Genomic DNA, 20,522 nt, shown 5'->3' on the forward strand with positions numbered 1-20,522 from the left:
CTTAACCCAATCAGCCAAACGGTGTCTTTTAACTGGACAGTTCAGGCCATTAACGTTCAATGTGACTAATGATAAGTAGTAGCTTTGCCCTGCCATTTGCCAAAGATAAGTTGTAATATATGCTTTGAATTCCCTGTGATCTTTTGGTGTGAGGTTTCCTTCCTTTACCTTCTTTCATATTGATGACCATGTTTCTGTGTTTCTGTGTGTAACACATCTTTAAGCATCTTTTGCAGGGCTGGACGGGTGGTAACAAATTCTTTCAATTTCTGTTTGCTATGAAAAGTCTTTATTTCACCTTCATTCACAAATGATAGCTTTGCAGGATATAATATTCTGGGCTGGCAGTTGTTCTCTCTTAGTACCTGGGCTATATCTCGCCATTCCCTCCTAGCTTGTAGGGTTTCTGATGAGAAGTCAGCTGTGAGTCTGATTGGAGATCCTCTGAGAGTAATCTGACGTTTCTCTCTTGCACATTTGAGGATCTTTTCTTTATGTTTCACTGTGGTAAGTTTAATTACCACATGTCGTGGTGAGGATCTCTTTTGGTCATGTTTATTAGGGGTTATGTGAGCTTCCTGTACTAGGATTTCTCTGTCCTTCTCCAAACCTGGGAAATTTTCTGCTAATATCTTACTAAAAAGGCCTTCTAATCCTTTCTCCCTCTCCATGCCTTCAGGAACTCCTAGAACGCGAATGTTGGTTTCTTTAATAGTATCCTGCAGATTCCTGACAATATGTTTTAGATTTCTAATTTCCTCTTCTTTTCTTTGGTCTGACTGTATCCTTTCCTGTTCTCTGTCTTCTAAGTCCGAAATTCTCTCCTCTGCTTCACCCATTCTGTTCGTAAGGCTCTCTATTGTGTTTTTCATTTGATCTATTGAGTTCTTCACTTCATTATGATTTCTCGTCACTATCACAGTTTCCTGTTGTACTAGTTGTTTCGTTTCATTTTGATTCCTCCTTAATATTTCATTTTCACGAGAGAGATTTTCTATCTTGTCCATTAAGGATTTCTGTAGTTCAAGAATTTGTTTTTGAGAACTTCTTAATGTTCTTATCAATTTTTTGAGATCTGCTTCTTGCATTTCTTCTAACTCATCATCTTCATAATCTTGAATTGGGGTGTCTTTTTCATTTGGGGGCATCATGGTGACTTCCTTGCTTTTATTACCTCGGTTTTTGTGTTTGCTATTTGGCATATTGGAGATATTTGGATTCTTCACTGTGGTTCTTTTTCTTGTTATACTAAGACTCTAGATTAAGTGGACTGTCTGTTTTTGATGGAGCCTTAGAGGCTTGAGATGGATGTGGCCTGAGAGCTCTGTTTGGGGTGCCAAAGGTGACACTCCCAGGTTAGGCGTGGTAGATCTCTCTCTCTCTCTCTCTCTCTCTTTCTTTTTTTGATTCAAAAGGGAAGTAATTCCACACAGCTGAACGAAGATGGAGGTAGTTAGCAGGCAAATGATATACCCATAGGAGCCAGAGATTGGAAGCTCTTTCCCAAGGACCACACAGGGAATCTGTTCTGCCCTCAGGGTGGGCTCAGATTCTCCTTCAGTCTCCCACTGGGTTGCCAAAGTTAGAGAATTGTAGCGTCTCTGGAGAGTACTCACGTGAATTCTGTGAATTCTCTCCCCCACCGTCTCTTTTTTCACAGTCTCAGTTCAGTAGCACCACAAATTTACTAGGTCCTAATCTCCTGTTAATTCGCCCCACCCAGAGTCAGGTTTTTCTGCTAGGCTCAGGGCCAGTACAGACCTGAGGTCGCTCTGCTTATGACGTATGTCCAAGATGGTGCCTGCTCTTTGTCTTGCTCGCCCTTGAGAGGTGAGCGGAGAGAGAGAATCCCGTGTCTGTACCAGTCACCTTTTTTTTTCTCTCTCTCTCTCTCTCTTGCAGTTAGCCTGGTGAACTTTCCCCCCCCCGGGGGTCGTTCCCTCTAGTCTCCTCTCTCCGCTTGCCTGCCGGTGTCTCGGGCTATTGAGGTTCGGCTCACCTTGCGTTCCAGCGCTGGTGTGTTGAGTCTGCCGCTGGTGTACCGAACTGTGGGCTCCCATGCTCTCCACGCAGGTCCACTGTGAATCACGCGTTCTGGAAGAGTTTCTTCTGCTGTTTCCTCCCCTACTCTTCCTTGAAACTGCAGTATCTCCACTTTTATTAAACTGTCTCTCCCCGGACTATCAGTGTGCTCCCTTCCTATTCCGCCATCTTGCCTCCAACCTGTATTGAATACTCTTAAGGTGGAGAAGGCATCTGTAAGCCCATGGATGGTAACTTCATCAGAATTACTGTGTGCAGATAAAACAAATCCATATTCAAAATAAATGTGTTTTAGTGATGACAAGAAAATGCTCTTTCCATGATGGGAATCAGCCAATATAATCTATCTGTCACTGAGTAGCTAACTGATTACTCTAGAGAATATTTCCACATTACACTATTGCACTCAGTTTTGGTCTTTTTTGTTGAAAGACTAGGTACTCAGTGATAGCCCGAGCTAGGTTGACCTTGATGAGTCTATGCATAACCTCCAACCTTGCTACCATGACCATTTTATTCTTGAGTCAATTGGGCAATGGCAAAGGTGGCTGAGGAAAGAGACTTGCTAATATCCCCAGAATGGATCATCCTATCTACATCATTTGCTGAGCGTTACTACAGAAGCTAAATAGTTTCACATTTCTTGCTAATGCCAAGGGGCAAATCCACATATCTCTTCTCCAAGTTTTCTTGTCACCAATTTTCCAATCATAGTCCTTCTAACTCTCTGATCATGCAGCCAATCAATTTGTTACATTCCATTAATTACTATATAATTTCACAGCTTTCTTCTTCTAAACAAAATGAACAATCAAATGCACTGTTTGAAATTTTGTCCAATTAAAAGAATTTCCTGTCACAACTGTCCCCCAGAAATGTCCCAGAAAAGATCTTTAATGCTATAGCAGTTATTTTTTCGGTGGTGCCTATATATCAGGCAGAACCATCTATAAATCACATCCAAATCCTGTTTCTATAAATTGATGATAGGGAACTCCCCATAAGGCCATAGGTGCAGACTAGGGAAGAGAAGGCAGTATTGTGGAGTAGGGATCATTGGCATTTTGACCAGTTCTTCATGTAACTTGTACTTGTAGAGTTGGCTAATCTTTTGGTAATTGGATGTTTTTGTTGTGCATTCTTAAATTTATGGCCTGGTGAGTCAGATAACATCCAGTTCATGTTTACATGTCGGTGGCTCATGGTTAATTGTTTGGTCTCCACTAGCACTCATAGCAGTCCAAATGATATTTTTCAAAAGGAAAGTTGTTATTCAAAATGCTAAAGGCCTGTACAGCAATATATGAGACTTCCGAAGACTCCAGACAGCATCCTCATTTACCACTGATACTCCAGATACCCCTGGATATGCTGGAGCATCTGGTCCAAGTGGCAGAGCAACTTGTACAACATACTGGGTCTATTTCAGACCCAGTGGATTCTGGGCCCCCCTTAAAACTAGTAGTTTTCAGATAATTTCGTAAGTGGACTGAAATAACACATGCAGTTGAGGAATGCATGCCTCCAAAATTTGAAGAAACTCACTAGGTGTTGTGCTTATTTTTTGATTGTAGGAGATGTCAAGATGAAAAAACTTACCCTTCACCTTACAAGGATATTTCAACATACTCTACACGACTGAATCTTTATTTTATTAAGAGAGAAGGCCCTGAAATCTATAATCTATCAGATTTATTTCCCATCCTCTGACACCCAAGTGTTTGACCAATAAATCTAGAGTTGTTGCAACTTCTTGCTCATGATTTCTAAACAATGTGATGTCATCAATTCAGTGGGCCAGTGATATCTTATGGAATGGGAAGGCAATCAATATTCCTGCAAAACATATTATGACTTACGGCTGGAGAGTTGATATATTCCTGAGGTAGGGCAGTAAAGGCGTACTGCAGGCCTTGTCCTGAAAGCAAATAGTTTCTTATGGTTCTTATTGACAGCTAGGCAATAAGGCATTTGTCATATCAATCATTGCATAGTAGGTACCAGGGAACATGTTACTTAGTTCAAAAACAAAACCTCATCCGGGACAGCATCTACCACTGGAGTCACCATCTGGTTTAGCCTATGATAACCCACTTTCATTCTGCAGTATGCCCTTGCCTTCATCACAAGCCAAATGGGTGAATTGAGTGGCAATGGGAATCACTGCACAGGCATCCTTTAGTCCCTTAGTAGCTGCACGTATCTTGGCAATTCCTCCAGTAACGCAGTATTGCTTTAGGTTTACTCTATTTCTAGACGCAGGCAGTAGTAATGGTCTTCACAGGGCCTTTCCTACCATAATAGCCCTCACTCCATAGATCTGGGAACCAGTTGGGTATCTTATCAGCTTCTGAGTATTTCTATTCCAATTGTGCATTCTGGACCTTGGAAAATCACACAGAATGGGTTCAAGACTCACTGGGGCAACCATGAAATGGACTTAAACCAAAACTCCGTAAGATGTTTTCAATCTCTTGCAGCTAGTATCAGGTCAGGCCCAGTGTTCAGTAGATGCTGAGAGGTCCAGTTATTTATTTTTCCCTAATGTGTAGCTATTGTGGTAGAGGTCATAGAGCCTTGTGGTGAAGACATAGAGAAAAGTTAACAGTACAAATTTTTGGTAGTATACTGGGATCCTTTATCAAGGTCATATGGCCTCCCTTCATTATTGGGTTATCAGTCAGGGAATTGATTGACAGGCCATGACTATGATTTTATAATCCAAATTAGACTTCTTTTTCACTTGACATTGAAATATTCTGCTTATAGAGATCAAGTAAAACTTTAGTAGGCTATCTATCTACTTCACTTCTGGGAACACGTTTCCTTTCCTTTTTTTTTTTTTTTTTTTTTTTTTGACAGGCAGAGTGGACAGTGAGAGAGGGAGACAAAGAGAAAGGTCTTCCTTTTCCATTGGTTCCCCCCTCAATGGCTGCTGCGACCGGTGCACTGTGCTGATCCAAAGCCAGGAGCCAGGCGCCTTCTCCTGGTCTCCATGCGGCTGCAGGGCCCAAGGACCTGGGCCATCCTCCACTGTACTCCCGGGCCACAGCAGAGGGCTGGACTGGAAGAAGGGCAACCGGGACAGAATCCGGCGCCCCTACCGGGACTAGAACCTAGTGTTCCAGTGCCGCAGGTGGAGGATTAGCCTATTGAGCAGCGGCGCTGGCCTGGGAACGCATTTTCAATTAGCCAGCCTATAGGACTGTGCAAGTCATAGTATTTTGATTGCTGTTTTATTTTGCTGCCCATTACGATAATCACAGTCACCTTGCCTTTGATAATGAATGTCGTCACTTGGCCCCTTTTTTCCAAGGATCAAATAACTCACATTTAATCTGTGTTTCTCAGTTCATTGGAAGTAGTTCCCATCATCAGGTTCAGCCTACATCACAGAACTTTTAAGGATGCCGGGGTTCCCCTCACATAGTACAGATGAAAAATATGTCTTCTGGACCCTCCCAGCAAGGCTGAGCAGGTCTTAAATGAAAAATTGACTTGAATATTCAAATATCCTTAAGCATTTACATTAAAATCAATACATTCCTAGTACCAATCACTCTCTGTGAGCCACCATTTGAACTGCCTCAGTCAACCAACAACAACAACAAAAAGGATAAACTGTTAAAGCCCATACAGACGCCTAAGTCTGCAACATTAAGTGTTCTTCTATAGCACTCATATCAATAAACTTAGCCTGATCCAACCTTATGCTCCTTCTCCATTATTCCAGCCCTTTAGTAACCATTCCCACCCATGTTCTCTAAATATCTGCCATAATAAATTAGAAAACCCAAGTAGTTCCTTATGAGTATAGCACATCTCCTGCTGGGTCATGCTGTACTATATGTTTAGGGTCATGAAGGACTTGAGGCTGATTATAGACCTAGATTCAAATGGGGTGGCAAGGGTAAGTCTTGAGGATATGCACACCATCTTACGTAGCAACTGTATCATGGGGGGCCAGTAATTTCCTCAGATTAGCAGGGTTGATCCCTTCAAATGGAATTTTAAAGGACACAGGGGTGGGAGAGGCCAATATCTCTAGATGCCTTTTGTCCCTGGATGTGGAGGTTTCTTCTGCTGAGGGTGAGGGGTGAAGAGGATGCTTTGATGGGGGTGCAGAGATCTCTTCCACTTGTTAAAAGGACTCATCAGGATTTAGATTCAGTATCACCAGCTTCAGTGCGGCATTCCTAACATACCCAACCCAAATTACAGGATCCCATTCCTTTTTTTTAATGACTGTATTTTTTTTCAACTTTGATTTAATAAATATAAATTTCTGAAGTACAACTTTTGGATTATAGCAGCTTTTCCCCCTATAATCTCCCTCCCACCCGCAACCATCCCATCTCCCACTCCCTCTCCCATTCCATTTTTCATCAAGATTCATTTTCCATTATCTTTATATACAGAAGTAAATTATCTTTATATGCTAATATATAAAGATAAAAAGATAGATATAAAGATATAAAGATCTTTATATATTTATTTATATAATACATAATATATATGTATCTTTATATATATATAATTTTATATATACAACTATCTTTATATACTAAGTAGAGTTCAACAGTTTGCACCCATACAGACACACAAAGTATAGAGTACTGTTTGAATAGCAGTTTTACCGTTAAGTCACAAAGTATAACACATTACGGACAGAGATCCTACATGGGGAGCAGGTGCACAGTGATTCCTGGTGTTGATTTAACAATTGACACTCTTATGTATGATGTCAGTAATCACCTGAAGCTCTTGTCATGAGTTGCCAAGGCTATGGAAGCCTCTTGAGTTCACAAACTCCAATCTTATTTAAACAAGCCCATAGTCAAAGTGGAAGTTCTCTCCTCCCTTCAGAGAAAGGTACCTCCTTCTTTGATGGTGCGTTCTTTCTGCTGGGATCTCACTCAGAGAAATCTTTCATTTAGGTCAATTTTTGCCACAGTGCCTTGGCTTTCCATGCCTGAGAAACTCTCATGGGCTTTTTAGCCAGATATGAACGCCTTCAGGGCTGATTCTGAGGCCAGAGTGCTGTTTAGGATATCTGCCATTCTATGAGTCTGCTGTGTATCCTGCTTCCCATGTTGTAGGATCACATTCTTTACCAATCAATGCTTTTACTTTAGTGACAACCACCTTGTGAGGTTGGAAGTTCAACTTGTCTTGTACTCCAGCCCATTACAGGATGATTTCCTACATTTGTTTTCAGAAATTTTACTTCTGCAGCCATAGGAGGTAAAGGTTTCCTTCAGGACACATAGAAAAGACTTCAAGTAATTTATATTGCTCTGGAGGTAGGGATTTGAATCCCTAAGCTCACACACCTTTTCATCACATTGCCCAACAACATTAGGACAATTAGCTTTCTTTTTTAATTTATTTTTTAAGGAATACAAATTTCATAAGTACAACTTTAGGAATATAGTTATTCTTCCCACCATCCCACCCTCCCACCCACACTCCCACTCCTCCTCCTTCTCTTCCCTCTCCCCTTCCCAGTCCCATTCTCCATTAAGATTCATTTTCAATTAACTTTGTACACAGAAGACCAACTCTATACGAAGTAAATATTTCAACAATTTGCACACACACACAAAACAACTGCGAACTGATTTTACAGTTAACTCTCATAATACAGCTCATTGAGAACAGAGGTCCTGCATGGGGAATGGGGGCACAGTGACTCCTGTTGTTAATTTAACAATTAACACTCTTACGTGTGACATCAGTGACTCCCCAAGGCTCTTGATATGAGTTGCCAAGGCTATGGAAGCCTTTTTCATTTACAGACTTCGTAAGTATTTGGACAAGGCCAAAAGTAAAGTGGAAGTTCTCTCCTACCTTTAGAGAAAAGTACATCCTTCTTTGATGGCCACCACAAACATTTGAAAGTATCTTATACACACTCACAGATCTGCTTGCTTCTTATAAGTAGCTGTTTGGCAAGTTCAGAGTCGGTGAACTCAAGGGGCTTCCATAGCCTAGACAGCTCATAGCAAGAGTCTCGGGTGATTGCTGACGTCATAAATAAGAGTGCCAATTGTTAAATCAACAACGGAAGTCACTGGGTACATGCTCCCCACGTAGGATCTCTGTCCTTAATGTGTTTTACTATGAAACTTAAAAACAACACTACTAGTCGAACAATACCCTATACCTTGTGCGGTTGTGTGAGTACAGCCTGTTGAAATCCTTGCTTAGTATATACTAAGTTGATCTTCAGTATATGAAGGTAATTGAAAATGAAACTCGATGAAGGGCGGGATGGGAGAGGGAGTAGGAGAGGGGAGGGCCACGGGAGGGAGGGAGGTTGGGGGGGAGGAGCCACAACAATACAAAAGTTGCACTTTGTAAATTCACATTTATTAAATAAAAAAATAACTATATAACAAACAAAAAAAAGAAAAAAAAGAAAATAAAAGAACTTAATATTTTACCCTTTTAGTATTTTTATGTTCTACTTAAAGCTATTGGTTGAACTCTGTAATTAATACACAATTACTCTTAGGTGTTTAATGCTATAATTAGTACTCAAATAGTATTTTACACTTTGTGTTTCTGTGTGGGTGCAAACTGTTGAAATCTTTACTTAATATATGCTAAATTGATCTTCTGTATATAAAAGATAATTGAAAATGAATCTTGATGTGAATGGAAGGGGAGAGGGAGTGGGAGAGGGGGGTGTTGTGGGTGGGAGGGAAGTTATGGGGGGGGGGAAGCTATTGTAATCCATAAGCTGTACTTTGGAAATTTATGTTCATTAAATAAAATAATATTTAAAAAATAGGTAGCTGGACTAAAAAATGCAGGTATTATACTTATTTCTACTGCCAGATTATACCACTGATTATCAATGCTCATTTTAGTACCAGAACTAGAGTCATAAGTGCCCATAAATCTAATCAGATTTGAGAATCAATTCCAGAAAACATAAAACAATTTCAGAAAGTTCATGCTTAAAATTGTGTTCCTTGGGACAGGCTCTGTGGCAGCATGAGTTGAAGCCCTTACTTTAGACATTTATGTCACAAACTGGAGTGCCTTGTTTGTGTCCTGCCTACTCTGCACTTCTGATCCAGTTCCCTACTAACGAGCCTGTGAGGCAGTATATAATGGTCCAAATAGTTGACACCTATGTGGGAGACCCAGATGGAGTTCCTGGCTTTGGTCTGGCTGAGGCATTTGATCTGGTTGCAGGCATTTTCAGAGTGAACCAGAAAACAGAAAATCTCTCCCCCTGTTTCTTTGCCTTTCAAATAAATAAATCTGGGAGGGAAAATCCATCTTCAATTCCAGTCTTTTTTTGTATTTTCCTGACTTTTTTGTTCAATTTTTTAGAGATAGTCTAGCTTCATTCTTCTACTTTTTTTTTCTTTTAGTAGACCAGCTATTAGTAACTCAATAATTCTGGGGTTTCTTTTCTAATCAATGTGCAATTTTACGTTTCTTTTATCTGAATTATTTTGGTTTTTGTAACTTTCAAAATTTTGAATGGTTAAATTAATTGTGCTCATTCTGCATAAAATAAGTCATTTTTACAGCAAGAAAGTAACTATGAGTAATATTTGGGTTGCACTGTATTAATTCCAAATGTGATATAATTTATCTTTATCATTCTCTAAATATTTTTATCTTAAAATATTATCCTAATCAAATATACAGACAGATAAATGTAGGTATAAATAAAGTGTACTTTTTAATTTACATTTTAAAATTTTATAAAAAAGTAGACCACATAATTAATGCATACAAAAAAAAAAGACCATCAAACCATCCTAACTACCCAAAGGCTACATTAGTCCACTGCTTGAGTCTTTCTATTTTTGCCACTAAACCATAGATGTAGTTTTATTACTGAGGCAATCCAAGTCAATTCTTGTCTAAAATCAAAGACTACCTAAAACCTTACATCTGCTTTGTTCCTTCCCAATGTTTCAAAATTATATCAAGCACCAGTGGTAAATGTATGCCTGAATCATAAGTTCTTTAAATATTATCTTTCATAGATGCCAACAAATTTTATATCTAAATATGTCAAAATATATTATCATCTTTGCTGCTTCCCACCATGATTCATTCAGAGAGATGTTTCAATGAATCACTAGATCATTAGCAAAAACTCATCCGAGTGGACCATTTGTAGTTGACACCCATAATAGACAACCTACCATAATTAAAAAAGTCCAGATGATATTCTTTTGCCTTGTTCTTTTCTAAGGATGCAGTTACACAATTTTACAATGCTCTTGTATGCCTTCCTATAATTTATCACCCACTATTTCAGATACAGAGAGGGCATTAAAATAGGAACATAGTTACATGAATGTTACGTAAGGATGACACAACTAAAATGGATCCTAAGGATGAATATTACTAATTTTTATGGTACACATTTTCAAAATATTAAAAATATTTAAAGAAATAAGAATCTCTTACTGTAAAGACAGAATGAAAGTAAAGTTATTGAAAAGTAAATATCTGTTTAGAGACATTTAATATTGTAGCTTCAATACTAACATCTTAGAAAAATTAGCTTCTAGTTATTAATAGCACAGTTATTAAATACATGTCATGTGTCATAGCTATAGTTTTTAAAATACACAATCTGGAATGCAAATGATTTAATTAAACTCATTCATAGATACTGTATCATATTGCCTGAAGTCAATTTTTTAAAGGGAGATAAATTTCCTCCTAAATACCTTATGAAGTATTCTTTATATGGGACAAATTCCAAATAGAATGTTTTTGAAAGTTAAAGGAAGTTAATTACTGGTCCCTTTGAAGTGGTTTTTAGAAATAGCTTTTGAAGCTTGCCAGATAAGCAGTAGCTTGCCCAAAAGGGGAATGAGGAAATTATTCATAAAGTGGCATTTTATATCTAGGAATCCTTCCTGGAAATTAAAAGCTGTTTGGAAAAATTAAAAGGCTTTGGGAAATTGGCAATAAAATCATAAACATCTTAGATTATGGGGCAAGATGTAGGTCATTTTCCATTTTAAATGAGGAAATAGTTTGGAAAAGAATTGAAAGAGATTAAATCAAGATAAACATTTTCAGTTGTACCTTAGCTCCCACAGAGAATAGGTATTTGTATATAAGTTTTGTATTATATTTGATTTATTTTAATAAATGTATTGTACATTTATGTTTACATTAATATCTAGGTTAAAATCATTTGCATGTTGACAAAAAGGTAAAATCAGGTGGTTAGAAATCAAAGGGACTGGCATTGTGGAACAGTGAGTTCAGTGGCCACCTAGTATGTTGGCATTTCATATGAGTGCTGATTTGAGTCCTGGCTGCACTACTTCTGAGCCAGTTCTCTGCTAATGTGACTGGGAAAGCCGCAGAAGATGTCTGAAGTACTTGGACCCCTCCTACGCACACGGGAGACCAAGATGGAGATTCAGGTTCCTGTCTTCGGCCTGTCTCAGTACTGGACATGTGGCCATGTGGGGCATGAACCACCAGATGGAAGATCTCGCTACATATTCTCTCTATATATTCCCTCTCTCTCTCTCTCTCTCTCTCTCTCTCTGCCTTGCTCTCTATCTCTGCCCTTCAAATAAATAAATAAAACTTTTTAAAACAATTCCTGAAAATCGTGAGATCAGATTGATAAAGCAACAAAAGCAGAAGATGAGGGGGAGTCCCCCTTCACAGATGGGGAAGAGTGTGATTCAAGTTTCTCCTATTTTCTGTAGCTTTAATATGGGAAAAAATAATGCTACATAATTATCTACCATATATTATTAAAACAGATTTGATTCCCTTTCAGAACAAAATCCTTAGTTCACAAGAGAAAAGCAATAGAAACTGCTGGGTTTATGAGACTAAGAAAAACCAGCTGCGCCAGCTAGAAAGTAGAGAGTACTGCTATTGGAGGAGAGAACTAAAACTACAGTTGGAGGAGGGCCTGATAATCCCGAAGGCTATAAGCCTCAGATGTGGGGACATAAGGATTCTGCAGGATTAAGATAAAACCAAACTGTCCAAAAACAGCCCTGCCATGCCATGGGAGACAAGTCATGGCAGGGACCACGCAGGACAACGGCTGGAAGCCGATTTCAGGGAGGTGTGGTGCAGAAGGCAGACTGAAAGCTGAAGGTGAAGCTGATGCTGAAAAATTATTCTCTACCCAAAAAAATCTCCCAGCAAACTCGTCTTCATCTAGAGAATCCCTGCCAGAGAAATCGGAAGCCTACAATGTACAGCAGCAACAAATCTCAAGCTCTACCCAAACTTTGGCTCCTGTAATTTAAACCCTGACATGAAGGCCTAGCACAAGGAAGGGGATTCCCATTTCACTACAGCTACTGAAAACATCGTTCAAAAACAAGAGAAATATTTTCTCAGAGAAAAATGGGAAGAGTTCATTTCTCGCAGACTCACACTATAAGAAGGATTACGTTAAGCTCTGAAGGCAGAAGAACACAACACAATTCAGTAATATGGATCTGCACAGCAAAAAGAAGGACAGTGGAATAAATTAAAGTTAAAAATCTATTTTTTCTTACTTTTCATTGTACTAAACAATACTTGGCTCTAATTCAAAAATGGTGTAAAAGAGTTGTATGTCTACACCATATGTAAAAGCGAAGTGTACGTCCACTATAATATGAAAGATGGTGAAGGAGGAATTACAAATACAGTGTTATAAGGTCTTTTCCTATTTCACGTGTCTATTATTTAAAGGTATGATGATTAATTACATATGTGCATTGCAGAACATAAGGCTGCCACTAAAATTTTTACTTTTTTGTCTATTCCCATTCAAAGAGAACTTCACCCAATAAAAGCAGATGCAACTTCTTTTCAAATGTGCATGAAACAACAAGACAGATTACATTCTTGGCCACAGAGCAAATCTTGACAATTTTTTAATAGAAAAAAATGTATAATGAGATTTCAGTAATATATTTATGCTGCATATCAATTACAAAAACATACTAGAAAAGTCTCCTAAATAACTAGAACTTAAAGAGCACATTTCTTAATAACTCAAGCATCAAACATGATATATTAAAATAAATTTAAAAAACTAATTTCCATTGAGTAGAAAGGAATATACAGCACATCAGAATTTCTAGAATGTCACTAAAGAAATGCTTAGAGGAAAATCTATATCATTGGGTGCTTATATTAGAAAATAAAAAGAATTTCAAGTCAGTAATTTATTTTTCCACAATAAGAAATAGACAAACATGAGCAAATAAAATGTAAGCAAAACCAAAAAACTAACAGTAATGAAAAATAAGAACAGAAACTAAAGCACTGTGATACTGCTAGAAAGATAAATATATCTATCAATGGAGAATGCAGAGTGCAGAACAAGCTCTCTACAGGCAATTGATTTTTTTTTAAGTTGCAAAACCAAGTCAGCACATGAAAGATGATCTCTGATGCTCTTTGAAAATTTGGACATCCATATACAAAATCATGAACTTCAATTCATATCTTATATCTTTTATAAAAATTAGTTTAAAAACTTGTTACAGCTTTAAATTGAACCATAAGCCAAAATGTCTAGAAAGAAATCATAACAAAAAAAAAACTTGGTGACAAAAGGTTTAGAGGCAAAGACTTTTCAGATATAGCACTGAGAGCTCAGTTCCTAAAAGAAAATATAAACTGTATTTTCTATTTGTGAAATACATTGTTAAAAAATGGGAGGAGGCCGGTGCCGTGGCTCACTTGGCTAATCCTCCACCTGTGGTGCCAGCACCCCGGGTTCTAGTCCCAGTTGGGGCACTGGGTTCTGTCCGGGTTGCTCCTCTTCCAGTCCAGCTCTCTGCTGTGGCCTGGGAAGGCAGTGGAGGATGGCCCAAGTGCTTGGGCCCTGCACCCGCATGGGAGACCAGTAGGAAGCACCTGGCTCCTGGCTTCGGATCGGCGCAGCTCCGGCCATAGCAGCCATTTAGGGGGTGAACCAACGGAAAAAGAAAGACCTGTCTCTCTGTCTCTCTCTCTCTCACTGTCTAACTCAGCCTGTCAAAAAAAAAAAAAAAAAAAAATGGGAGGTAAAAACTGGGGCAGGCATTTGGCATAGTGATTCATACACCATACACCGGTTGAGACTCATATCCTGTAAGAGAGCCTGAGTTTCAGTCCTGGCTCTGTTCTCCACTCCAGTTTCCTGCTGGTGAAGACCCTGAGAGATAGCAGGTGAGGGATGAAGTGATTTGGTCCCTGCCACCCACGTGGGAGACCTAGATTGAGTTCCTTGCTCCTGGCTTTGACTCGGCTTAGCCCTGGCTGTTGTGGGCATTTGAGGAGTGAACAAGGTGATGGGAGCTATGTTTATGTCTGCCTCTCTCTGTTTCTCTGCCTCTCAAAAAGAAAACTTTTGACACATGATCTGTATCCAGATTATTAGGAACTGTCAGAACTCAAAACAAGAAAATAAATGAAAATAGCAAAAGAACTAGAGAAACTACCAAAGATACATAATTGAAATTTAAAAATATCCCAACTATACTGGTTGTTAGAAAATGTAAATTAATGTATATAATGTAAATAATATAAATAAATGCATAGAATGTATTTGTTTTTTAATTAAAAAAAAACAGAGAAGACTACATACTCAAAATACCACTGGAACCCTTTCACATTCTTAGTTGTAAAATTTAACAGCCCCTTTCAAAAATAGCTTGCTCAATTTTTAGTAAAGCAATCAAACACCACATGACCCAGTGATTTCACTCCCAAGAAAAAGGAAAACTTACATTCATACATAAGAAGCTGCATGGGAATCTTGATCATGAGTTTCTAAACTCTAAGGACTAGAAACACCAAGATATCCTTCCATCAATAAACAGATGAATAAATGGATCCAATGGAAATAGTATTCATAATAATAATGGACAACAATAAAGATATCATTGCTATGTAGTCTTCCATGCCATGGATATACCACAATTTAATGAACCATTTACTTATTATGGATAGGTATATGAGATTTTCAGTTGAAATTGTTACAATGTTATTTTAAAGACTCATTTGCAGGATGTGTTTCTTGAGATGATGGTGTAAAGAAGAAAGTTACTGCATTAGAGGATAGGTGTATCTTAGTTTTATAGATGAGGAGGCCAAACTGTTCCCAACGTGATTACACCAATGTACACTCCCACAGCAAGGACACAGACGTTTCCATTGTTCACATACTCAGAAAAGCTTCCAATTATCAGACTAGCTAATTTTCCCATAGGAATGACATATTCCATGCCATCATATGTTTTATTTGTATGTCATGACTACTAATACAGCAGGATTTCATTTTATAAGTTTATTTGCCCTTTGAGTTTTATCTCTGTGAAGGTAAAATGTTCAAATGTTTTGTTCATTTATCTCTTAGCTATTTTATTTTCTTAATTAGTTGTAGGAGTCCCCTTTAAGTGTTTTAGATACAATTCATTTGCATATTATACATTTTACAAAGACCCTTTTACCATTTTGTGGTCTGTTTTATCATTTTCACAGTAGTATTGATTGATGAGTAGTGTTTAAGATTCTTATCATGGGGCCAGTGCTGTGGCATAGCAGGTTAAGCTGCTGCCTGCAGTGTCGGCATCCCATAAGGGTGCCAGTTCGAGTGCTGGCTGCTTCTGATCGCTGGATCTCTGCTATGACCTGGGAAAGTGGTGGAAGATGGCCCAAGTCATTGGGTCTCTGCTCCCACCATGTGGGAGTCCTCTCCTCCTTTCTGTAATCTGTCTTTCAAATAAATAAATAAATCCTTAAAAAAGATTCTTATTGTTAAATTTATTAATCTTTTTCCTGTCAGTGCTTTTCCCTTTTTTTAAAAAAAAGTCCTGAAACAATATGAAAATTCTTGTATAATTTTGTAAATTTAGTGTTTTGCCTTTGGTTTAGGGTTGATTATTTCATCTTTTGTAGGGGTGAGGTTGAGCTCCACTTATATTTTTTTTCATGTATGGAATGAAATTCCATGAAGGTTATGTTTTGCTACGGCTTTTCAGTGTCCCTGTCTCATAGGATAACATCCACACATGGCTTAGCTTCTAGGGATGCTAGTTTTCCATGTTGTTTATTTGTCCATCCCTGGGATAAAAGGCATCTATCTCAATTACTATAATATTATAACAAATTTTCCAATACTCTAAATCCCCCTCTTGTTTGGATTTTGGTGGTTTTTTCCCCTATATTTTGATTTTTGTCTGGATGCTTTCATTGTGATTCCTTTAGTTGTGTGAGTTGTGCAGTAATGTAACAATGTAATTTAGGATTTAATTCTAGAACTCAAAAAAAGGAGAAAATGTAACCAATTTACACATTCAATTTAATTTTCTTTCAACCCAAGAGGGAGTTGGTTAAGTTGAAAAATGTGTATGGTTTGAACTGGACCTAACTCCAGTCTGAAAAGGCAGACAGTGGCTAAAATGATGAACTGAGCATCAAATGGTTGTCACCATAACCTGTAAGTCTCCTTTCTGCATGATTAGGCCTTGATCAATCACCATTATGTTAGTATAACATAAAGATTAAGCACACATCAAATTGTAGCCACTTATATAAAAACAGACAACTGAGTCTCATGAGTAGAAAACTACCGCCATGTCAGAGTTAGAGATCTTTTTGATATTTCATATCAGATCAGTTGAGAAATAATTTTTAATAAACCTCTATTGACTTAGAAGAGTAAGACTTTGAGAAGTTATTGAGATAGATGTGTCTACAGATAGTTCAATTACTGGACAGCAAAGTAATGTGGCAAGACCCAGAGGGTATCGAGATTATTAGTGGTCCCGTCATACTCATAAATAAATGGAAACTAGTAAATTCCACAATAACAGCATGACCCATTAATAATCATTCTGAGATCAGTGACTAGAGGTTTTAGATGTACATAGCTATGCAGGCCTCATGTGGCAGCAGCTGATCTGCTTGAGAGAGGACCACAAGGAAAAGAGACAGCAGTACCCTACTCATCACCATCCCATCTGTCAAAACAGCCTTGGATAACAAGGTTGGACCCAACCTAAGAGATTCACCACCAGTTCTCCAGTCATGTGATTTAGAAGTCACCTACAGGGCGGGCGCCGTGGCTCAGTTGGTTAATCCTCCACCTGTGGTGCCGGTATCCCACATGGGTGCCGGTTCTAGTCCGGTTGCTCCTCTTCCAGTCTAGCTCTCTGCTGTGGCCTGGGAGGGCAGTGGAGGATGGCCCAAGTGCTTGGGAGACCAGTAGGAAGCACCTGGCTCCTGGCTTCGGATCGGCATAGCTCCGCTCATAGCAGCCATTTAGCGGCCATTTGAGGGGTGAACCAACAGAAGGAAGACCTGTCTCTCTCTCTCTCTCTCTCTCTCTCTCTCTGTCTGTCTAACTCTATCTGTCAAATAAAAAAAATTAAAGAAAAAGAAGTCACCTGCTAGTGAAATGGTTGTCAGTGGTACAGCTGGTTCCAAAAACTGTATTCTGAAATTTTTTGTTTTGTACTTTATCCATATTTATAGGGATATCAAAACATACTGGTACCTCCACTGTAGTAGTCTCACTCAAAGTATTTCCATTCATTTCACATGTGTGTTTCTGTTGCATATCTAGCAGAACATTCTAAAACCACTGGTACCAAAGAGGAGAAACATAATTATTTACCAACGGATTTTAAACTTTAAAATGTATTATTGCATAAAGTTAATTCACAATTTTCAGTAAATGGCTTTGGAAATCTTATAAAGTAATGTTTAATGATGTTGGCTGGCGCCGCAACTCACTAGGCTAATCCTCCGCCTGTGGTGCCGGCACTCCGGGTGCTAGCCCCTGTTTGGGCGCCGGCTTCTGTCCCTGTTGCTCCTCTTCCAGTCCAGCTCTCTGCTGTGGACTGGGAAAGTAGTGGAGGATGGCACATGTCTTTGGACCCTGCACCCGCATGGGAGACCAGGAGAAGCACCTGGCTCCTGGCTTCGGATCAGCGCAGCAACAGCTGTAGTGGCCATTTTGGGGGTGAAACAACGGAAAAAGGAAGACCTTTCTCTCTTCTCTCTCTTTCTCTCTCACTGTCTAACTCTGCCTGTCAAAAAAAAAATGATGTTAAATTTGAGTGTGTGTGTGTGTGTGTGAATCCTTTGGGATCTTGTTAATGTACAAGTTCTGTTGCAGTATTCTGAGTGAAAGCTAAGAGTTGTCATTTCTAGCAAGTTGCAAGATGATGCTGATATTTGTAGTCTATGCACCACTTTTGGAGTTACGAGAACCTAGAACTGAGTAAACTTCTGAATGACCTGTTTCCCAGATCTGACCAAAGAAGATGCTACCGTGGGTCTAAGGGCATAAACAGCCTGCAATACATGCAAGAAACAGCTTAAAACACACAACAGGAAAGTTCTCTCACTTTGTGTCATCACTTTGTTAAAAATCCTCAATTCTAGTACAGAAATTTGCATTAGCATACATTAATATAGACAAATTTTACGTAATCTCTAGAGAACTGAGAAAACAGAAAACACACAAGAAAATCCATACTGATGTTCAGATAAGTGATATATTTGAAAATTTATTTAGAGACAATATTAAATTGAAAGATCATATTATCAAACATCGCATCATTTTGCCTTAATAACTAACACATAATATTTTTAAATACTTATCTGACAAAAATTTACTAAATTTTAGGTGAATGAGGTAGCTATACTTTAATGTCACCTCAATTTAAAGCCATCTCTGAACTGAGAAATGAAGTTTTTTGGAGATAATTTATTCATTGATTGTATTTTGCATTCTTTCAACTTCAGAATGCAAAATAGTAACCTGCCACAACTGAAATTAGAATATCACTTCTTTAGTGTAATGCCCATTCTTCTAATCATGACACCTTGTAGTTTTCTATGCTACAAGGGCAGAATTCTACTTTTCATTTTAAATAATTTTCCTTCTTTTTTCTAAAACCTCCTTTTTATTTATTAAGCTACTTATACCTTATCTTTTTTAAAAAAGATTTATTTATTTATTTGAAAGTCAGAGTTACACAGAGAGAGAGGAGAGGCAGAGAGAAAGAGAGAGGTCTTCCATTTGATGGTTCACTCCCAGTTGGCTGCATGGGCCGGAGCTGCGCTGATCCGAAGCCAGAAGCCAGGAGCCAGGAGCACCCCACACGGGTGCAGGGGCCCAAGCACTTGGGCCTCTTCTACTGGTTTCCCAGGCCATAGCAGAAAGCTGGATTGGAAGTGGAGCAGCTGGGGTTTGAATTGGGTTTGAACAGCCCATATGGGATGCCAGTGCTTCAGGCCAGAGCGTTAATCGACTGAGCCACAGCACCAACCCCCTTATATCTTATCTTTAAACTGATTTTTCTGATTGCCATATAATTTAATCTTACTTTCATTTTCTTGTGTGCAAATACTTTTTCTTCTCACTTTTATACATGACAGCATATATAGCATATCTTTAAATAAAAATAATGCTGTTTGAATAAACAGGAACATATCAAAAGAAAAAAAGTGCTACCTATGTAAATAAGTTCAACACTCCACTGGTCTCTTAAAGTGTTTGTTCATGAATGACATATATACTTAATATGTATAAGCAGGACCAGTGAATATATTATGTATGTTGTCTAAGTATAACCTAAGAGTAATTTAGTTTTTATCTTGGGTTTTTGGACAGTATTGTTATCTAGAGCCTCTAATTTTGCCTTTATTCAGGCAATATATATAAATATATTTTCTATTTGACATATGTTAAATTAATCAATTTCATATGAAAGCTAAAACATTATAAAATATAAAGAAAACATTGAATCTTATTGTATAATTACTAATAATTTCGTAGAGTTAAATATTCAAATCTGGCTATATTAATTTGAAATATTTGCATATCTAATGTAGAGCGGTAAAACAGAACATGCCTATTCTTGGAATGAATTTAAAAAGCAGATCATTTACAATATACTGGGTTACAAAGACCATAAAACTATGTGAAATAAAATGTAGCAGTGATGAGTAAAAGCTGTTTTTTTCTTTTTGACTTATGCTAAGCATGCATCAGTGTTTAGAGATGTTTGTTTGGATTGCTCTGAATGTAGTGTAGTCATTATTTCATCAGTATGTTCTTTCCATTGCATACTTTATAGCATCACATATATATAGCCTGGGTGCATTTACATAATTATTGCATCAACAAAATTACTTTTAGGTAAATATGTACCAGTCACTTTTATCCTTCATGAATAGTGGTATTTTCATAAGCTCTCACTTTGAAGTAATTTCCTAATTTCTGAGGCTCTCTGTATTTTTCTATATTCATAATCAGATAAATAAAATTCACCTTTACTTCTGAACATAAATATCTAAAATAATGGAATAAAATTTCACCCTTGATGCAAATGAATGATTTCCATTTACAAATAGTTATTTTAGGGCATTCTGACATTCAGCTAATATTATAAAGTGCCATATTCATTTCACCTGCAGTGTTGATGGCATAACACATTATACATTGTTAGCACCAA

The 20,522-nt window shown here is 38.0% G+C and overlaps 1 long non-coding RNA gene across 4 annotated transcripts in view; it reads right to left on the reverse strand.

Annotated features, from left to right (window-relative positions):
- The window catches only part of LOC103351202 (LINE-1 retrotransposable element ORF2 protein), a 354,869-nt gene that overhangs the window by 112,262 nt on the left and 222,085 nt on the right, over nucleotides 1-20,522 (reverse strand). For 3 of the 4 annotated variants that reach the window (XR_011380460.1, XR_011380457.1, XR_011380459.1), the window contains exon 3: nucleotides 3,903-3,961. The exons of the other annotated variant lie outside the window; for it this stretch is intronic. This is a non-coding gene — a long non-coding RNA (LINE-1 retrotransposable element ORF2 protein). The remainder of the gene's footprint in view (nucleotides 1-3,902; nucleotides 3,962-20,522) is intronic. 4 annotated transcript variants of the gene reach the window in all.

Source organism: Oryctolagus cuniculus, chromosome 12 (assembly GCF_964237555.1).
Source record: "Oryctolagus cuniculus chromosome 12, mOryCun1.1, whole genome shotgun sequence".
Classification (NCBI taxonomy): domain Eukaryota; kingdom Metazoa; phylum Chordata; class Mammalia; order Lagomorpha; family Leporidae; genus Oryctolagus; species Oryctolagus cuniculus.